This window comes from Aythya ferina (genome assembly GCF_964211825.1).
Source record: "Aythya ferina genome assembly, chromosome: 2".
In the NCBI taxonomy this organism is placed as follows: domain Eukaryota; kingdom Metazoa; phylum Chordata; class Aves; order Anseriformes; family Anatidae; genus Aythya; species Aythya ferina.
In genome coordinates, this window is record NC_140297.1 from 93,467,563 (window position 1) to 93,473,168 (window position 5,606).

Below are 5,606 nucleotides of genomic sequence, written 5' to 3' on the forward strand. Positions count from 1 at the left end.
AGGAGCAGATACTAAACCACTATGCCTTGGCTTTCATTTCAGATGCTTGCCACCTCAGGATTACCTAGATGTGGAGAGAAGCACTTTACAGATGATGTTTCTCCACTTTGAGGGCTGCTCTGCAGAAGGGGCATGATGTTGCTCTGAAAGGAATACAGCAAATCTGACATGAGCATGTTCAAAAGTAAAAACAGCTGCAAAAATGTTACCACATAGAAAGGTTAAATTAACATCTCTTTCTCAGCTTTATTCTTCAAAAATTGTTGAATTTTTAGCAGAAAATGAAAATAAATCTATCTGAAGAAAACAAATATTGTGAGGGGATGAAATAGAAGTATTTTACAATTCTCTAGTTACAATCATTGGCTCAGTGAGAATGCTAGTGAAGTCTGAAAATGCAATGGCTAATGTTACATGCATTTTATGCAACAGGAAATAGTTGAGGACTTCTGAAATTAATGATAATAATTTACCACTGAAAAGATGGAAGGAGGTAGTAAGTGATGAATCTACCAATGTCTTGACTGTTTCTAACACAGTCTTCCCAGTAACACAACTTGAATCTGTAAAATGTATCCAAGAGATGTTGTACAGTCTTCATCTACAGAAGTGTTCAAGACCTGACTGAATAAAGCATTCAGCGGCCTGGCCTGATCCAACAGATCCTGCTTAGAGAAGGAGGTTGTGCTAAACAGTTCCTCGTGTGTCTTCCAACCTGAATAGCTCTTGTTAAACTCTTAACCATGACCAGCTCCATCTTAGTGTAAGAAAAAGATATTACGTACAATGTACTTTTTTTTTTTTTTTTTTTTTTTTTTCCTACAGGAAATTTGCATAGTATCCCAATGATGCCACATATTTTGTTATGCCGGGGTGAGAGAGGGAGTACCAGCTAGACAGGGTAGAGTAAAATGAAGGAAAGGATGTAGTGTTGTCACCTCTGCTGGTGGCTGGAAATCATTTCACCCAGGTGCACTGGCAAACTGGTCAATGTGGGAACGTGGAAGTAGGGAACTTGTTTATTCTGCTGTAAAAACAGCAGAATAACAAAAGCACATACAGAGATATGTGCTTGTCATACTAGCAGACAGATTCTTCACCTCTTTACAGGTATCTGCAAACCTTTATATTCATTCCATGAGAAGTATAGATGCATGTGACCAAGGGTCAAATGACCAAAACTATACAAAGAGTAATTGTGATTACTGTATATGTTGCTTTGAGAAGTACAAGCTGACTGAAAAAAGTTTAATTAACTCTGGTGAGATATTGCTGTAGAATCACTAGAGTAAGATTTTATACCAGTATTTGCTACAGTAATAAAAAGGATCAGAAAAATGAATTCTAACAGCATGGGATGTTGTAAAGCACGATTAGAGAATAAACTTGGTGTTTATGATTAATTGCCTTTAGCTGCAAAGCTCTATAAACATCAGTCTCAAAATATTTGCAGTTATAGACTCATCCTGTGTCATACCAGGAGTATTAGAATTGCAAATAAATAAACAAACTGTATTTCACTGTATTTTACTGTATTTCATGAAACTATGACTAGATGCAAGCCTCTTAAATTGCTTCTGCTCTCTGCTCTCTCAGTGGCTTTGAAGTAATGTTTTTGTTTGTTTGTTTGTTTTTCCTGGAAAGAACATACCTGTCCTGTCATTCTGGTTGCTCCTTGTCCTCCCCTTCACAGCACCCAGTCAGCAGAGGTTCCCATGTGCCCTGGCTGGAGGGCAGAAGGCAGGTGCTTCAGCCAGATGCTTCAGTCAGTCAATTCAATTAATTCACAGAAAAGACAACAATGTCCTTCTCTCTGTGGGATGCTTTTCTGCAGGTTTAGAGAGCTTTGCTGGCCCAGGAGTGCCAACACCAAGAGAACCAAGCAAGGCCAGAAGCAGGAGAAGCTGCTGGGTGGCTGACCTGGGAGAGGGTATCAGCCCCACCCGCACCTCAGGGGGCAGGGCAAGGAGGGTTTTCCTCCCTCTTTTCCATGGCAGCCAAAACCATCTGTGTCACTCAAGCCAGGCCTGCTGAAAAAAGCCCTCTGCCTCAACCAGAAGTGCTTCCACCTCATGTTTGCGCCTGCCCATGCCAGGCCACCACAGGAGATGGACATGTTGGGGGGTGCCAAAGCCAGGAGCCCCTCACGCCATGCACAGACCTGGCCCACAGAGGGAAGCAGGAGGCTTCCTCCTTGCTCTTGTCTTCATTTACATCTCTGGTATCCTTCTGCCATAGCTGCTTTCCCCTTTCATTGCCACATCTCTTTCTGAATGTCTTCGTTGTCCTGACAGATGAAAGACATCTTCAGCTAAGAATACTATACATATATTCTTCCACAAATATATATATGTGTATATGTTCCAATAACATATAAGACCTCTAGAAAGGGACATTTCCTTTTCAATCACATTAACTTGTGAAAAATTGGTATGTTGAAAGTGTGGGTGTAGCTGACAAAAAGCCAATGCGTGATTAGAAACGGTTAATCACAAATAATCCAATCTAAAGGTAAGATCCATTTTCTCCTGCATTTGCAATTAGCTGTTGGCAGAATATGTCTTGTTTGTCAGCTTCTATTGTGAAAAGATTGATTTCATAGAGCTTATTGGCCATAACAAACCCTGTGGGATGTGCCCTAAGCCTAGCATAACTTGAAGAAGTTTATCACAGAACAAAGGAAAGGGCCTGGTGATAGCTTGTCACTGGCTCTGTGTGGCAATGCACAGCCTTGTGCTGCAATTAGTGTGAATTAATTTGAGAAATCTTGTCCCCCGGCACGTCAGAGGGCAAGAGCAGGCACAAGCCATCTTCTGCACGAGCAGCCGATGCAACTTGTTTGTTCCAGTCCACAGGGTGGCAATGTAGGCAACCTCTCCGTGCCACTGCAGCTCCTCTTGGAGCTGGTGGCAGTGCCACTCACTGCAGGTGCTCCGGAGAAAGGCACAGCGTGGCGAGGTCATTACTCCTGCAATTACACCGATAAAGAAATTTGAGCTAGATGCTATACCAGCATATTTGCTCCCGCAAATGTTTAACAGCTAACAACCACTGGAACCAGGTATTATCAAAGTAAAATAAACTTCTCCAGAAATTTGGATTAATGCAGCAGAGTGCAATTTGAAACGTGGTTTTGGATCCCGATGCAAATTGCTCGCATGTGAAGCTTAACAAAGATAAATTTTCATATCATCTGAACACAACTGTGCATTTATTTCATATCCTGTTGATTTATCCTCAGTTTCATTCCCAAAGGAGGCTACATTTGTTCCTTCAATATCAGTTTACACTGTGCCTGAAGAGAAACGTGCTTTTTTAGAATAAATTCTATAAGAAATCTTGATTGTCAAGGATTTATGATCACATGGAGTCATTTCTTTATAGCTGTAAGACAAATTGTTTGGACATTATGTAATCATGATCTGATTCAGAGTCTGATCATAAGATATAGAAATGTCATATATAGATATATCCAGATATAGAAACTCAAGAGTTTCTATATATGACTTTGCAAAACTCTAGAAGTGAAGCCTGCAAGTCAGGGAAAATAGAAATATTATGACCTAAACTAGAGGAGGATGTTTGCTTTGCCTGTTTGTCATCTGCCTGCCATTTATTACTATCTCGTTTCCTATAACGTGAATGTTTGGATTCTCTCCGTCTGTTTCAGGCAGAATAATAACCCAGATGAGCCTGAAGCTCGTGGAACCTGCAGTTTCTTGCTGTTGACCAAGAAGTCAACGTCCTTCTCTGGAAGTTGAAGAGCTGGGATCTGAGAGTTCTGTATTGTCATTTATAAATGAAAAATGATTTTTCTGTACAAGGGAAGCACAGTGAATGCAATCCTTTTGAACATCAGTAAAGCTGTTGCCTTACAGGAGATATAAACTGAACAAAGAACAAAGTAAATATCTGATGATGATGGCAAACTGTGCTGAAAGCAGAAATGATGGTCCAGAAGAAAGTTACTAATGCAGTTCCTCAAGGATCAGCTTAGGAACAAATCTTTTGTCATTCTTACACTAATGACCAAAAACAAAAGAAGTAGCATTTTTATGAAACACTCATGATGCAAGCTCAGAGGTATCATTAATGATGAAAAAGTAGATTATTATTCAGGAACTAAGGAAGTAGCTCAATGTATTAGAGTTCCATAAAAAAATATGCTTTAGGTAACTGAGAAAAAAAAAATAAATATAGCCTGCTGCAAGCTAAGAAGCACCTGAGGAGAAGAAAAGCTTTGATCCAGTGGCAATCAGGAGACAGCTAATCTGCGGAACTGACGAGGTCAAGACAAAGGTGAGTGATACAACTCAGCAGATTAATAGAGATATTTTAAGTACAGTTAGGGAAGTACTAGTACCTGATTACAAGGCACAGGGAAAATCCATCTGGGCTGCTGTATACAGTTATAGCTTTTTATGTCAAGGGTGAATTTTTTTTTGGTAACTTGTCTGTTCAAGAGATAATGGAGAGCCTTTTTTTTTTTTTTCAAGGAAGAAACTAAATCTCCTTGCTTTATTTAGCCTGGCAAAACTGGGGCTGAGGCAGTTTAAATGCAGGGATCAGGTCTGCACCGACCTGTAGTTGTCATAAGTACAAATTATTATGAGCTGGTCCTGAATTTAATACAGCTGGATATCATATTTCTTAGAAACAAGAAATAGAAATCAAGCTAGTTTCTTTAAAGTAGAAAGTAGGCATAAGAAATCTGAAGTTCTAGACCAGCTTTGAAATAATGGGGAGTGCAAAAAAAAAATCAATTTAAATTGACGTGATAAGGTTGCAAAGGGATGTTGTGATGTGTTCACCTGCTTCAGAAGGGGCTGGACATACAAGATCCCTTCTAGTTCTTTATGTTAATCACCCTGTATCATCATAGGTAAGTAGCCTGTATGGTTTATCTGACAAAATTCTTATGATACACACTGTGTTAGATTTTGTACGTAGTATGCAGCAGCAACTACTTACCTTTTGATAACTGTGAGGTACAGACAGCTGTGTTGTTATGATTGTACTGAAAGAATGCGGACACAAATAGTATCTGCAGTATTTGTTAACCTGTGATTCTTATTTCTTTTTGACCGGTGTATCATAGGGTCAGTGAAAAGGTGAAGGGACCTTTGATTCAAGTCCATTTACAAGATGTTATGTTCTTCAGACCTTGTTCTGTAATGATTAGAGGCCTTAGGGTAAGCAGATTATGCTTATGATTGTAAAGGTCAGATTTTATAATCCCTTTCATTCTCCATCCTTTTTGTCAGGACATTTAATAGAATAAGATCTCTTGCAGAGAAGGAAGAACGTTTCAGTAATTATCACAAAATATACAATTTTGTAAACCTATACTGTGGGAAAACGAGAGTGATGGAGATTCACAATCAGTTTATCTTCATGATAAGAATTAGCATGAAACCTCTATGTTAAGCCTGAGGCCAGTGGAATCACTTTATTCCGTATTTGTTAGTGCTATATATGTATTTAAGTAAGTTTAAACATGGGAGTGGCGAGGGGTGTTTCATGACCTTATAGGTGATTACAGTTTATAGCCAAATTATCTCCTGAATTACATTAACTTAAATCAATGCCTTATAGATGAACAGACT